A 15,000-nucleotide genomic window follows, 5' to 3' on the forward strand; every position below is an offset into this window, starting at 1 on the left:
TTACTCTTTTTAATTAGTGCTAAAATGTTATTAATTAGGCATTACATTCTGATTTGAAACAAGTACGTCGTTGTTGCGGTTCCAATTTTCTACCCATCTTTTTGAGCCGAAGCACCTGTAGTCGCCTTGGGGCTTGTCGCGGGGAACAGGTGCACTTTCCCCGGCCCCAGATTACAGCCCTCTCCGCCAAACCCTCTCATTACCCCGCGGCGCTTTAACACAGCACACAGTTTATTAGCCTCGGTAATGCTAATGCTACTTCCAAGCCAAACGAGCGCTGTCAAACCAGAGCCCCGGCCTCCCCTCCCTCCTTCTCCCCCTGCCGAGCGCTGAACGTTTGCCCCCTACAAACGCCAAACCACCTGCCTTTACAGCCCTTTAAAATATCCACCGCCATTTCAATACTCTTGACACATTAACTTATAGGGATTAAAACAAAAACACAATAATCTCGACGCGGCAGACTCGCGTACGAGCACGGGCCGTTGGATTTATATGATTTAGTTCGATGCTAACCGCTAATGCTAACAGGGCTCTTGACCCAGTTCCGACCGAACGTACACGCGGAGAGCTTCGACCGAAAACCCGCCGTGTAAACCCGTCGAAACCCCCCGCACCCGCGTCGCATTTCGCCACGCGTGCGCTCGTCGTCGAATATCGTCCCCCCCCCAAAAAAAACCGTGAACCGAATTCGATGCAAAAGGGAAGCGACCCGAGAAATGGGGAGGGTCTGTTAGCTTCCATCTCCGCCATGACACAGAGCCGTGCTAAGGACAACCGAGCTCGTCCTCCCGCTGCGGATAAAAGCAGCCAGAACACGGTCGGTCACCCCCGTTATAATGCGGATAGAGTGGTCGTTATTAGCACGTAACGGCTTTACGATCGTTATTTTGTGCAGATATTGTGTCGCGGGGCAGGAGCACGTCCGGAGACAATGCGGTGCACTTAGTTGTATCTGGGGCCCGTTATGTTTCTCAAAGCAAACAAGAAATCGTCATAAAAGGAAGGGGGAAAAAAAACACGTGAACGAACGGTGCCAGCTTATTCGACATGCATTTTCTCCCAAAGCATCCCCCGTAAAATTTGCAGTTTGTAGAATACTGGTCTTAAATGTACAATAATGGCATTAATTCAACGTTAAATAAAAAAAATAAAAAAGTACGTCTCGATTGTATTTACATTAATGCAACGGATACAGTCGTGGCGAAACAACCCGGATGAAATAATGCAGCGTTAATTCCAAGCTGTCAAAATGGCCTTACTTGACTGCTCCCTGCCCTCTTTACGCGGACCGCCTGTCATCGCGCATGGCATCGGATTAGTTCGGGCCTTTTAAACGTGAACGAGGTGTGAATTGCGAACCGTGAATAACAATAATAATCGCTGCAGAAAAGAAAAGAGAAAAGTGGGCTTCGGGTCCGACTGTCGCTGCACCGGACTCGCCCTAAACCGCTCGTGTGCATCCACCCAGCCCTTAACCACAATGGGCACCCTCCACCATCCCCGTCCCGTGCGTGCGCGCTGCTGCAGTGGATGCGATCGGGGGGCCACACACACACGAGCCGTCGCCGCGTTAGCCCCGCACCTCGCCCTTCACCGAAAACGTAACCGAGCGCCGTGTGCGAGAGTAACGGGGAGGAGAAGAAAATGCGATCTTTGCAAAAACGCGCCGCGATCGCACTTACGTTTAGAGCGTCGAAGCGTTCGCGATGTCTGCTGTGAACGATGGGAGATTTATCCAGTCGTCCTCCGCTGCTCGCTCTGCTCCGCTGGCTGGCTCGGGGTGTTCGGGGCTGTACCACTTCCTCCGCCCGCTGCTGCTGCTGCTCCTCGCACAACTTCCGCTTCCGCCCGAAAACCCCCGCGGGACTCGCTGCAGTCCAGGCATCTCGGCCCGGGTGGATGTGGCCGCTCGTGGAGGATGTTTCTATGGCTACTGTGTGATGTAGGCCTGTATCTTATGAGATGAATGAGTGAATGTATTTAGGTTTGGAGTATATATATATATAATGCATGCCTTGTTTGTAGGTTATAGATTTAAAACAGCCTTGACTTTGGGTGTTTATATGCTCATTGACTCATAGAATGGCCCAGCATGATTCAGTTTTCCAGGATATACTGTCCTAATTACAATAATAACAATTATATATTATATTATTATTTATTTATTTATTTTTATCTTTATTTATTTTTCCTCTCCATCCCTTGTTGGGAAATGGGAGGTTTTGTCTATAGGAGTTTTTGTTTATAGGAGTTCTTCTATTGAGAGTGTTTTTTAAACTACCTATAAGTTATCTGTTCTTTTCCTCTGTATCTAACTGCGTTGCAACAGTGAAATTTCCCCATGTGTGGACAGTAAAGGATTATCTTATCTCATCTTAAGCCAAATTATATACTACACAAGCACATACAATGGACAAAGAAATTATTTAAATGTTGTTGTTGTTGTTGTTGTTATAATCTACCAAACTTCATCAAACTCTATGACAGGTTTTTGTGATTTTCTAATTTTGACTTTAATTGGTATATTTAGACCTGTTGTATATATAAATGATTGTTTTACGCCAAAGAAAAGTTTAACAATCTGTAGAAAATAACAGAAAGTGACATCACACATGGGACACTCATTCCACCCATCCAAAGTTTATGAATAATTTGTACAAAACAAACTACTTTTTTGACCCTCTAAATAAAGGTGCTCCATGTATTCCAAACAGGGGTCAACCAGCTCGAGTCTTCGCCACAACTCCTGTGCTTTATTATACCTCTATTTCAAAGCTTATTTATTACTTTTTCACTTAGGCTTGAGCATTGAACAGTCTTAAACGACCCTGTTTTTTATTATTTTGCTTTCCCTCCTCTTGTTTCTGTGGCTCAAATCATTAATCCTCATGATGGTCTTCATTAACTTGCCTGTTGACTATTTCACTTAGAAGTTTTTTCACCAGTTTGAAAACTTTGGTAATGTTTTGAGTTTACTTCCTGGTTGGAGAGGTAGAGGTAAAATTGTGTCAGTTGCACATATATTTCCCCTGCTTTTTGATGACAGAGGGGGGATTGTATTTCCTGGGATTGTCAGCTTTTATTTGTCCTTTTTTTCTTGACAAACTGCATTAATTAGACAAACAGGATAACTTTAATGTACACCTAATACAAATAATGTAAAATGGCCAGATAGTCTAAGTAGATACAACAACATAAACATAATCTAGAAAATAAAATTGTCTATTGCCATGCCAAAGAATTATATTTACAAAGAGCTTCATGTCACAACTCGAAGCTACAATTACAGCAACAAATAATAAAATACGTGCATAATGAAATCGAAAGAAAATCACAAGTGAATTAAATTGTACATCATGGTTCATGTGCTCTTATGAAAATGGTCACTGCTTCCAAATCAATGTAATCCCTCATTCGTCCAGGAGTTTTCCATTGTAGAAAAAGATTCAGTTTTATCATCTGGACACTGTTTTTAGAAAAACAAGACATTTTCACTCTCATCCAAGAGTCATTCTCAATCTGCGCATCGAGTCTGGGAACTCAGATATTTATCCTGATAAAGGGAGTCTACAGTCTCACTTGAGACTTTAAGATGCACGGTGCTCTGTGGTCCTGAATTTGCGTGTCTTCTGGGCTGATAAAGCTTCTTGTGAAGTGGCTGTTTAGTCTCACTAATGTACCCCTCTTTACAACTTTCTTCACTGCATTTGATAGAATACACTACATTGAGTGCTGCCCGGTAGTCGAGTGTCACCCAGGACCTCAAGTGGGGGCCCACCATCAGCTCCCTCATCAAGAAGGCCCAGCAGAGGATCTACTTCCTGCGGCAGCTGAGGAAAGCCAAGCTGCTAGTGCAGATGATAGTGCAGTTCTACACGGCCATCATTGAGTCCATCCTCACCTCCTTCATCACTGTGTGGTAAGCTGGAGCCACAGCCAGGGACAAACAGAGACTACAGTGCATTGTGCGCTCTGCTGAGAAGGTGATCGGCTGCGGACTTCAATCTCTGCAGGACCTGTACGTCTCCAGGGCTCTGGGACGTGCAGGTCGGATCACAGCCGACCCTTCTCACAATGGACATGGACTATTTGAGCCACTCCCTTCAGGCAGGAGGCCACTCCCCTCAGGCAGGAGGCCACTCCCCTCACACAGGAGGCCACTCCCCTCAGGCAGGAGGCTACGGTCTATCCGAACCAGAACCTCCTGCAACAAGAAGTTTCTTTCTCTCTGCCGTTGGACTCATAAACACTGTCACTTTAACCATAACTGAATCACTCACTGCACTGTTCACTTTTACATATGTAAATTCAACTGTACATTTTTTTACACATTAAGCCTATTTTTTATTTTTACTCATTTTTTTTTATTTTATAGCTTATTGTTATTTTCATCCCATAGCAGATTTACATTCTTTCTCTTTTTGAATTATTCATTGTTCATTGTTTTATGTTGCACCAAATCACCAAGACAAGTTTCTGTTTGTGAATTCTGTTCATTGACAATGGCAATAAACCCTTTGATTCTGATTCTGAGTGGTTAAGGCACAGCAGTGTCGTGAGTTCGAATCCCAACTCTGACTGTCTTGCATGTCTTCAAGTCTCTCTGATCCCCCATTTGGCTCTCATCTGTCCTGTCCAATAAAGCCTACGGGCCAAAAGTCCTTAAAAAAAAAAAAAAGAAACACTTCATTGCTGTTTTTGTGTTTGCATCTTGTCCTTATTTTGATCCTAAAGAAAGTTGTTTATTTTGTATGTGTAAATGTTTTATTATTCGTCTTTAAAGGCTAAAACGCTCACTCAAGATTATTTAGCCTATTATTTATTACAAAAGGAGCTACTGTTTCCTCTTCGTTTTTGGGACTTTATGGCATCAAAATCCATTGAACTTTAAAATAACCATTGAATGAAGACACATTTAATTAGTTATCAGTTAATTAATTATTATTATTTGTTTGTGTACGTGTTTTTTTTCTCAAGACAACTTTCAACAACCGAAGGCGGGACATGGGCCGCGAGAACCCGCCCCCGAGCGAAACGCCTGTGCTTTAGAACGTCCTCAAACCCCGCCCCTCCCCCTACGCCTGTATCCGAGGCAACCGAAGCACGGGGTTTCCTAAGCAACTCACCAGGGCCTTTGACGTCACCAGGGCCATGGCAACCACTGCGGGGATGACGTCAGCCCGAGCGTCGCCCTGGCAACTGTCTCCACGAGCACGAGGCGGCGGTGGTGTGGTCAGCTGACGGCGTGTGGGCAACTCGGATTTTGGACCAGCGGCCAGAATAAAAAATGAGTGTAATTCGTTTTTGTAATTGAAGTCTTTATGACAGGTTAGACTTACACACCAACACCAACAACACCAACACCAACAACAACAACAACAACAACAACAACACAATTATATTTCAGATTTGACTAAACATTTTGCCAATTTGTTCCCAGTTTGACCAGTTTTGTCACGTTTATTATTGTACTTCCTGGTTGGACATGAGCTGCAAATATGACATAGGTCGAGGTAATATTCCACTACTGCTACTTAGCAACCATACTGTAAATACTGTAAACAAGAGCCAACATCCATCTACATTACATAAGTAATAGTTATGATTTGACAAACAATAATACCATGTAACATCTTTATTTTGTTGAATGATTGAATGAAATTGGGTCAGTTAAGTGTAAATTGCCTCTGCGGCTGCGTCTGAATGTCCACACTCGTCCCCTGACCGCTCGCTCACTACATAGTTCTGCACTATTTAGCAGATTATACAGTGCACTCAATCACGGAGCGATTCGGACTCTCAGCTCACCACTTCTCCTCGTCACGTGACTCTAGAGTCCATAAAAAAAAATAAAAAACTTGATTTCTGAACTAAATATTGGTCAAATTCCTCTGCCACACACAAATATGGACTAATCTCACCATACAAGTCATGAATCTCACAATGAGCAACAAAAGGACTGGATCATTTAACGTTTTGCCTGTGATGCTGACTCCAAGCTAAGTTAAGCGGCTAACGCTAGCAACTTTTCCGCGTAACAGTTTATTCAAGAGCGTTTTATTTATATTCTCGAGTCAACAGTGCATTTAAACAGCTCTTCTGCTTCATTCAGTCTGTTGTTTCCAAGACCGTCGCTGTGGTTTTTCCCACTCTCGCAATGCATTGTGGCCTATATTGACCGGTTTAGTGACCCAACGCTGGACACTACTTTCCAAGGTGCATTGTATGAAATTTTGAGTGCACTAGTTCCTCACCTGCTGGATAGATATTCAAACAACACTACAAAATGGCGTGAGCCCTAAATCGTGCCCTACGCCGGGAATAGTGTGAACATAAGGATGCAGCCTGTGTTTTCAATGTCGCCTTTTGATGACATCACAGAGGGACACTATGATAGATACCGTATTTTCCAGACTATAAGTCACACCGGAATATAAATCGCACCAACCAAAAAATACATAATAGAGAAGAAAAAAACATATACACTGTAAGTTTTGGAGTATGAAATGCGGTTGCAAGTGTGAAAAGAACAAATAATATCACATATAAGTCGCTCCGGAGTATAAGTATATAAGTTTAAATATAAGTATAAGTCGCACCACGGCCAACACAATGAAAAAAGGTGCAACTTATAGTCCGGAAAATACGGTATTCACCACAGGTTCTATCCCACCAAACTAGGTTATAAATAGAAAAACAAGGGAACATGTTCAAAAGACTTTTCACATTAGCTTTGTACAATTGCGCTAATTATGTCAAAGTGCACATGTTAAACACACCCGAAATAAACATTTGACGCTGCATTATTAGCGGCTAAAGCAAGAATCACGTGCATTTCAGAACAAGCCGCAGCGGGGTTTGCACATTTCAGAGCACACTGCATTAGGCAAGCTTGCAGTGGGTAATTGCAGCCTTTGTGATTTGCTAATTGCAGTACTTCAAACTGTGATTTCAGTTGAGTTTTGAGGAATCTTTTGACACTGTGGCAAGCCCTTTTCAAACATTATTACAAGATTGTTTATCCTGTATCACACCAAGTCAGTTCTTAATCGTATCATTTGGACTGTGTTGCAGAGGTTTTCATATTTTTCGAATTATGGCTTAGTTTTGTGGGATAGTCTCTGCACACCAAGTTGCAAGCCGGAATAAATAAACCTCATAGGGTAAGTTGCCAAAAATTGTAGGTGGAACATTGGGCGTGGAGGCAGTAAAGGTGAAATGGATTGAATGCTTGTGTATATGGGCTTTTACACATTTTCTCCTCATATTGATACATTTTGGACTGGAATTTCCTGAACATGCAACGCACATTAAATAGTCAACACTGTGAGAAAAAAACATGTAAAATAACAGTAACTTTGTAAGTACTTTGTAATACTTCTGTCAAAATCAGAATCTGCTGTGAATTTAAGGTGTTAAGTACAGTTCCATCAAGGGAAAAATAGAAAGCGTTATTTTAGTTTAATTAACACGCTTTCGTCAAATTATGGACACTTCTGTGTTTATCATATTACAGACATTTTTTGGCCCGTAGGCTTTATTAGTCAAGGCAAGCGAGCATGGCATGTGTGCTGCCGCCTTAAAGCAGTATTTCCCTCTCTTAAACATGACTGCATTTCTCAGATAAAAAGCACATGTAATGAATTATAAAAACACTAAAGACATTTTACTTATATTTAATGGAGGATCGTAATGTGAAATGTATATAAAAATATATATATATATATATATATATATATATATATATATATATATATATATATATATATATATATATATATATATATATATATATATATATATATATATATATATACATTTTGTTCATTGATAAACTGCAGTATTGACCTAAAACAACTTAGTAATAGAAACAGGTCAAGTCAATGTTATTTGTAGAGCATGTTTCATGCACACAGACAACTCAAAGTGCTTTATATAGAATTGAAAAAAAAATACAGTTTTCACATTTGCAGAGAGAACAAAGAGTACTTTAAAATCAATGAATACATACTACATAAATTCACTAATACATCAGACATAAGCGATACTAAAAAGATGAGAGATTCAGAGCGGCTGATCTCAGGGGTCGACAGGGCTCATGAGAGGTCGACAGGGCTCATGAAGGGTCGGCAGGGCTCATGAGAGGTCGACAGGGCTCATGAAGGGTCGGCAGGGCTCATGAGGGGTCGACAGGGCTCATGAAGGGTCGACAGGGCTCATGAGGGGTCGACAGGGCTCATGAGGGGTCGGCAGGGCTCATGAGGGGTCGACAGGGCTCATGAAGGGTCGACAGGGCTCATGAGGGGTCGACAGGGCTCATGAGGGGTCGACAGGGCTCATGAGGGGTCGACAGGGCTCATGAGGGGTCGACAGGGCTCATGAGGGGTCGACAGGGCTCATGAGGGGTCGACAGGGCTCATGAGGGGTCGACAGGGCTCATGAGGGGTCGACAGGGCTCATGAGCAGGACTGATTAACTCTTCATTATGACAAGCAGTAAAGGTTTTTGTTTTGCTGAGAAAAATTGCCACAAAATAACTGCAAATGTATGGAGAAAAACAGAGCAGTGGGCGGGGCTAGGGGGTAGGTGAAAGGTACAGTCAGGTTTCCTCAAACGTGCAGGAATCAATTGCAGTTCAACTTTGACCAAACTAACGATCATTTGTCCCTTAAATGTTCGGAAATGACTGCAAATGACTCTTAATGCACTCAGTTTGATTATTTCCACCATCACAATCTCAAGAGCTCAAACCAGTCACGTCCACTTGCTGATGTCATGAGGTGTTTTTTCTTCCCCAGCTGCCATGAACAATTGTAGTCACTGATTTTCACACTGAGCTGGAGCAGGTCAGCATTCTTCGCTGTCCGATTGCAGATTTCCTGACCTGCTGCATCTTCTCTGTCAGCACAAATAAACAAACATGAAATAATTGGTGGGAAATGGTCTCAGAGAGGGTTGTTCAACTCCAAAAGTGTGATTGTCAGTTGAAAGCTCTTTAAAGCGTACGAGAATGTGAACCCAGCCATACAGGAAGAAAACAGGCAGAATAATGCAGCGGCGCTTTAACAAACAGTCTCTACGGTGCTCTGACTGTTGGCGGGTCGTTATTGATCGCACTGGTCGTTTGCGTAATATAGATCTGTTCGCTTGGATTCAGGGCATTAACCACACTTTTTTTGAAAAACGATTTGGCACTGGTTTAGTTTAGGGCCGCAGCTAACATATATTTTTGTTATCAAGTAGTCTAGCGATTATTCTTTCAATTAATCGAATGTGGAACGCCTGTGAATATGAGCTTTTTACTCAATTGTACTCAGATAAAGCTGAACTGAAGTTGTTTTTTTTATCAAAAGCACTTTTCCCATGTCAATTTTACGTGATTTCTGGATTTAAATGTGCACGTCATCAGCAGAGCAATAAAGAGTGACGCTACTGGCAACAGTTTTAGACTGATGCAGGCCAAGGTGAACAGAGAAGGTTTGTACTGACAAATATGATCTGCACCAGTTAAGTGCATGGCCTTTAAGTGCTTTGGTGTTAGGCTTTTAAGACCAACAGACAGTTCTCAAGACAACAAAATACTGTGGTCAACTGTGTCAAAAGCTGAGGACATACCGTATCTAAATGCAGTGTTAAAGTGTTAAAAAGAAGATGATTAAAAGCAAGTGCAGCGATGTCGTTGCTTAAAGCCAGAAATATCATTACAGGCAAGGTGTGTCTGCAGTTGGATTATTAACCTAATCATCTGGACATCCCTAGTTGCAGCCTTAGTTTAGTTAAATCCTACTATAGACCTGGTTCCATGTTGAGATATGATAAATTCAGTTTTGTTTTGTTTTTCGTTTAGCGTCGGCTACTGAACTGTGCTTTTGTTGAATTTGTATTTTTGAACCATTTACCTGTGGGCTTTTTTTATGTAGTTATAAATGTATTGTTTTTCTTTTGTTTTCTTAGTTAGTTCTGGCAAAATTGACTGTTTAGTTAGTCTTGGTTAAGGTCCTGGGCTTGGCTTAGTCTTGGTAACAGCAGTAAGATCTGGTTGAGGTTGAATCAGCACGTTCATTCATAAACCTGTGTACTTCCTGATTTTGGAGGAAGTCTGAAAACCGACTCTAACCCACTTCCTCCTTTGGGGCCTCTTTACAAAACTAGACCACCATTTAGTCCAACTTTGCCCTAAAACATATAAGCAGCAGGATTTACTCTGGCACTGAAGATCAAAATCAATAAAAAATAACAAAACAAATATCATAATCTATAACAACAGCTATTCATGTCTTAAACCACAACAGAACAAAAACTAAACCAGACCTGACTGTGAGAAGGATTCCCAGTTTGAACAATTTGTGTCTGCCCTGCGCTTTTGTTGAAAAGGTTTAAAAATCTTTTTTAAAAAACTGTCCAGGACAAAATTACAAACTGAATAATCCTTTATTATCAATTATTGTCAGAGGTTTGACAAAATGTGGTTGGTTTCAGTGTAGAAAGTTTAATGCCTGAATAAAAAGAAAAATCACATGACAAATAGTAAATACAATATTTCCTATTAATTTATATTGATTATAGAGCCACTCGAGGTCAGTCACATTCAAATACACAATTCAAAATTCACTCTAAAAACATTTAGACCTGTGGTTCCTCAACTGGAACGAAATCATCACTAAACCAAGTTGACTTAAGGACCCCACACCAGGTTTAGAATGAACAATTACGTTTGTGTTATGTATGTAGATGACAAAGTACAGCTGGTAGTGTAGTTTTCTGAGCCTGCCACTAGATGGAAGTACAAACCAGATAAAGATGTGTCAATATGGGTCATAGCTACTTGTAAATGCCTGATCTCATCAGCTCAGAGGCTAAGCAGGACAGGGCTTGGTTAGTACTTGGTTGGTAGAGCGTTGGAACACCAGGTGCCACAGTGGGGCGCTAGAGGGAATGTCCATGTGTCCTTAGGCATGACACTTCATCCCCATTGCCTAGTGAAGCTCTTTGAGTGCCTTGAAAGGTGGAAAAGAACTATATCAATACACTGAAATATTTTTTATTTTTGCAGTATTTATAACATACATTTTTAAAATGCTGGAACAAGAGGCATTTGTCTTATTCTCTACTATACGATACTGTAGAGAATTTCCTGAAAAAAATCTAAACCTTGGAGAAATAGTTACAATACAAGCACAAAGGTTTTACGATAATGGGATAGTAGTGACAATAGTGATAATAGGGACTAAGAGTGTAGCGCTTTGAGTATGTTATAAATATATAAACCACAACCATTTGTCTGCGCCGTCTGGAAACTTCAAAAAACATGTTTTTTTCTTCTGCTCCCATTAATGAACGGGATAGAATGTTTACACATACATTTGTGTACACAGTAAGTCTATTTGTATCTTATTGTAAATTCAAGTAGTTTTTCCTTTATGCCTTATTTGATATATCTTGCTTTTATTATTGTTCGTTGTTATATGTTGAACAGAATCACCGTAGCAAGTTCTTAGCCTGTGAATCTTGTTCACTGACAATGGCAATCAACCTTTTATGATTGTACTTAAAACCAGTGGCCAGATATTTGACAATCGGAAACAATTTATGGTGTCTCAATTGATGGGACAGAACATAACAGGATTAGGGATTATAAACCTTTCGAGAGGTATGGTATCTAAAATATATCAATGCATTGCTAATCTGGACAGCTACACTACTGAATATATTAAAAACAAATGGGAAAGAGAATGTAATCTTTAACAGACAAAAAGTGGGAACGTGTTTGTACATCTCAGTAGAGGACCACAAAATCACCTGTCTGGGGGGAATTTTGCTGGAAGATGTGTCATGTTTTTTTGCCATGTCAAAGTTCCCATTATTGTGATTATTGGCGGTTTTGCAGGAGATTACTGTTAAGATTACCCAGACAGGATAGATGAAACAAGTATACGGTAGCTGAATATAAATACAATGTTGTTGATGAGTGAAGTACGTTATAATAGTCAGTTTTGCATATGACCCCTTTAAGCTTCATGCAATGCTAACGCTAACGTGTACAAAAGCAGTTTCAACTGCCTTATTTTTGCATAATTATATAGAACATTTAAACTAATTACAGCCATAGTTCTCATTATTGATTCCTACTTCCATGTGTATCTGACTACATGCTCCAGAACACTCACTGAATGTATGCTCTTGTATGGCCTTCTGGGTAATGTGCCGGAGTGGGACGGATCCGGTAGGTGCTGAGTTTGTGGGAGGAACAGAGAAAAGTCCCATAGAGAAACAGATGGTGTGAGATCAGCGTGCTTTGGATCACGCACAGCAAACACTTGTTTGACACTACAGGGACACTGAGGAGTGATTGTTTTTATGAGCAGAGATCAGATATTAATAAGACCTTATGGAAGATAAAAAGAAGGAAGAGGATTCTGTTTTTTACCCACTCACTGACAGTCAGCGATGGGCAGTAATGAGTTCTGTATTAAAATCTACTCAGATAAGTTCAAAGGTAACAAAAGGTCCTGAAGGAGAGGTATTATACAACATTTGTGAAGCTTCTAACCATATTATAGGTGTTTTGCCTTCACATTAAACCATTCAAAGTTATATTTGAAGTGATTTTTGCATGTTTGTGTAATATATATATATATATTTTAAGACGCCATCGCTCCGTTTCCCCAGATTCCACACTGATACACGCCCACTGCACTTTACCCACTTCGATCTGCCATGTCTTAAACGGGGACGTACATAGGATTTTGCATCATCACGTCTCCTCTGCAGCGCTCCGTAGCCGGGGCGACAGCGACTGGGATGACGATTACAGTGATGTTCAGTAAAGGGGCCGATGCAAATTACTTATAAAAGGGGTTTTAGATCAATATTGCAATTTAAGTTGTTAAGTTGAGTGTTTAAATATATAGCAGATAAAAGCACGATAGGTCTTCTTTAATATGATTTATTTATTCAATTCAAATTACCAATTAGTCCTACAATACAAATTCACACTACTTGTTCTGACCTGATCCAAATTTCACTGTTACAAATCCAACTTCATGAACCTTTATGTTTCCTTTAGTTCATCATTTTTAATCTAGCATATTTGTCTAGCCATTCATTTTTCAACAAAATGGGAATTTCTTCTAGGCATTTAAAATGTAAAAGTAAAGCTATTCATTCCTTATTTTCTGACAAATCAACCATTCTGGGATTTGTCTGAATCCGTTTGTTCTACAAACCCACACAAAAACAAAATCACAAAAAATTAGATTGGGCCTATAACGAGTCCCGAAATACAATTTGTTTTATTGATTTCTGCCTCAGCTTTGAAATGGGAACTGTCACACCCAACAAATACTCAACTGTCTATCAGTCCATTCCAGACATGAGCTTTATTTCTCTTTATCTTTAGCAAATAAAGTCCAGGCGAGATTTAAAATCATATTTTCCTCTGAGCAGAGCTTGTTTCTACTTATTACAGTAAATCAGGCCTCAGAGGCCAAAACTACAGGAGCTGAGTAATAATAAGACTGCCTAGACTATGAGTTCCGAGGTGAAAACAGAAAGGTGATATATGTTAACCTCTTCTTGACCGGCAGCTCCAGGTCAGGCACGAAATAAGCAGAGCGGTACGCCCACTCTCAGGATAAATAAATACATCATCTGAGTGCCTATTGATGAGCTCTTGAATAACAAACTGTGGTGCCCTCCCAGTGACTCCTTTAAGTTTGCTATGCAAACTAATATCATCAGGGGCAGGGACAAACTTCCAAGGAGCTATAGTAGACAAAGCCACTGAAGGGCTCACACTTAGATCACCAACCCCAGCAAGCCGCGCTTTCGCATTTCCTACCCAGCTAAAAACCATACTGTCAGCCTCATTCTGTCCCCCATCATCCCTGAGAATTCCCTTACCGGGTGAGAGCTCGTATGACCTTGCACATTCACCCAGTAAGCCAACAGAAGTTCTAGCCTCCGGAGCCGTAACGGCAATTCTCCCAACTCAACCTGCAGCACCGAGACAGGGGAGGCCCTAAAAGCCCTACAGCAGATGCACAAGGCCTGGGCTTGCTCCACATCAAGCGTCTTCAAGTTAGTCTCAGTCGCAGACATGTAGACTATACAACCATAATCAATAGCTGCCCTTATGATAGCCCGATAAATACTCAGGAGCGACCTTCTGCTGGCCCCCCAGTCCTGGCCGGATAGACAACAAAGCAAGTTATTCACCTTTTTGCATTTACCACTGACCTTATCAATGTGCTGGTGCCCAATCAGCTCAGAATTCTGCGCCAGAGTATTATCCCTGCATTGCCTTTCCGCAGGTGAGAGATTGTCAAGGTTGTGCACCGACAAAAAAGGTACTGGCCAACAGTTCAGCTTTGTCAACTCCATTCATACGCTTAATCATCCCCCAAACATTCCTGAGTCGTGTTTCTCTCCCAATTTTGGAACAATACTGCCTCAAACAGGTTCTCTTGGCCGTTCTTACAGTTTTCCACACAACAGCACTCTTGTAGTCAATGAGGACATCCTCATCGTGATCAAACCTTGGCCGTTCAAATGCCGTAGTTCTAGCCCTAATAGCATCACCACATGCTTCATTCCACCACGGCACCAGCTTCCTATGTCCACCACCACTACTCTTTGGAATCGGGCCTTCCGTTGACGACGTGATGAGCGAGACAATTGCACTATTGAGATCATCCACCTGAGTCAACCCTCCTTCCTGCAAAGCCATAGAACCATCAACAGCTTTCCTTTAGAAAGCCTCCCAGTCCGCACTTGCCAACTTCCACCTCTGGATCTTCGTCCCCATGTCCACACAGCTTCCAACGTTAATCTCAGTGCGTACTAGATAGTGATCGCTACCAAAAGAAAGACTACCAAGAACCTCCCAACTACAAACACCAGCCAGCTCCTTGGACAAAAGCATAAGATCTATTGCACTTTCTGTATTGGTCCCCATATCATAGCGGGGAAGAATGCCACTGCATTCCACTCCTTAAA

The 15,000-nt window shown here is 41.4% G+C and overlaps 1 protein-coding gene across 1 annotated transcript in view; it reads left to right on the forward strand.

Annotated features, from left to right (window-relative positions):
* Positions 1–15,000, forward strand: part of LOC140365355 (SH3 and cysteine-rich domain-containing protein 3-like) — a 360,861-nt gene that overhangs the window by 190,063 nt on the left and 155,798 nt on the right. The gene's annotated exons all lie outside the window — the stretch shown is intronic.

Source organism: Eucyclogobius newberryi, unplaced genomic scaffold (genome assembly GCF_026437365.1).
Source record: "Eucyclogobius newberryi isolate DKJ021-1_F unplaced genomic scaffold, fEucNew1.0.hap1 SCAF_19, whole genome shotgun sequence".
NCBI classification, from domain to species: Eukaryota; Metazoa; Chordata; class Actinopteri; order Gobiiformes; family Gobiidae; genus Eucyclogobius; species Eucyclogobius newberryi.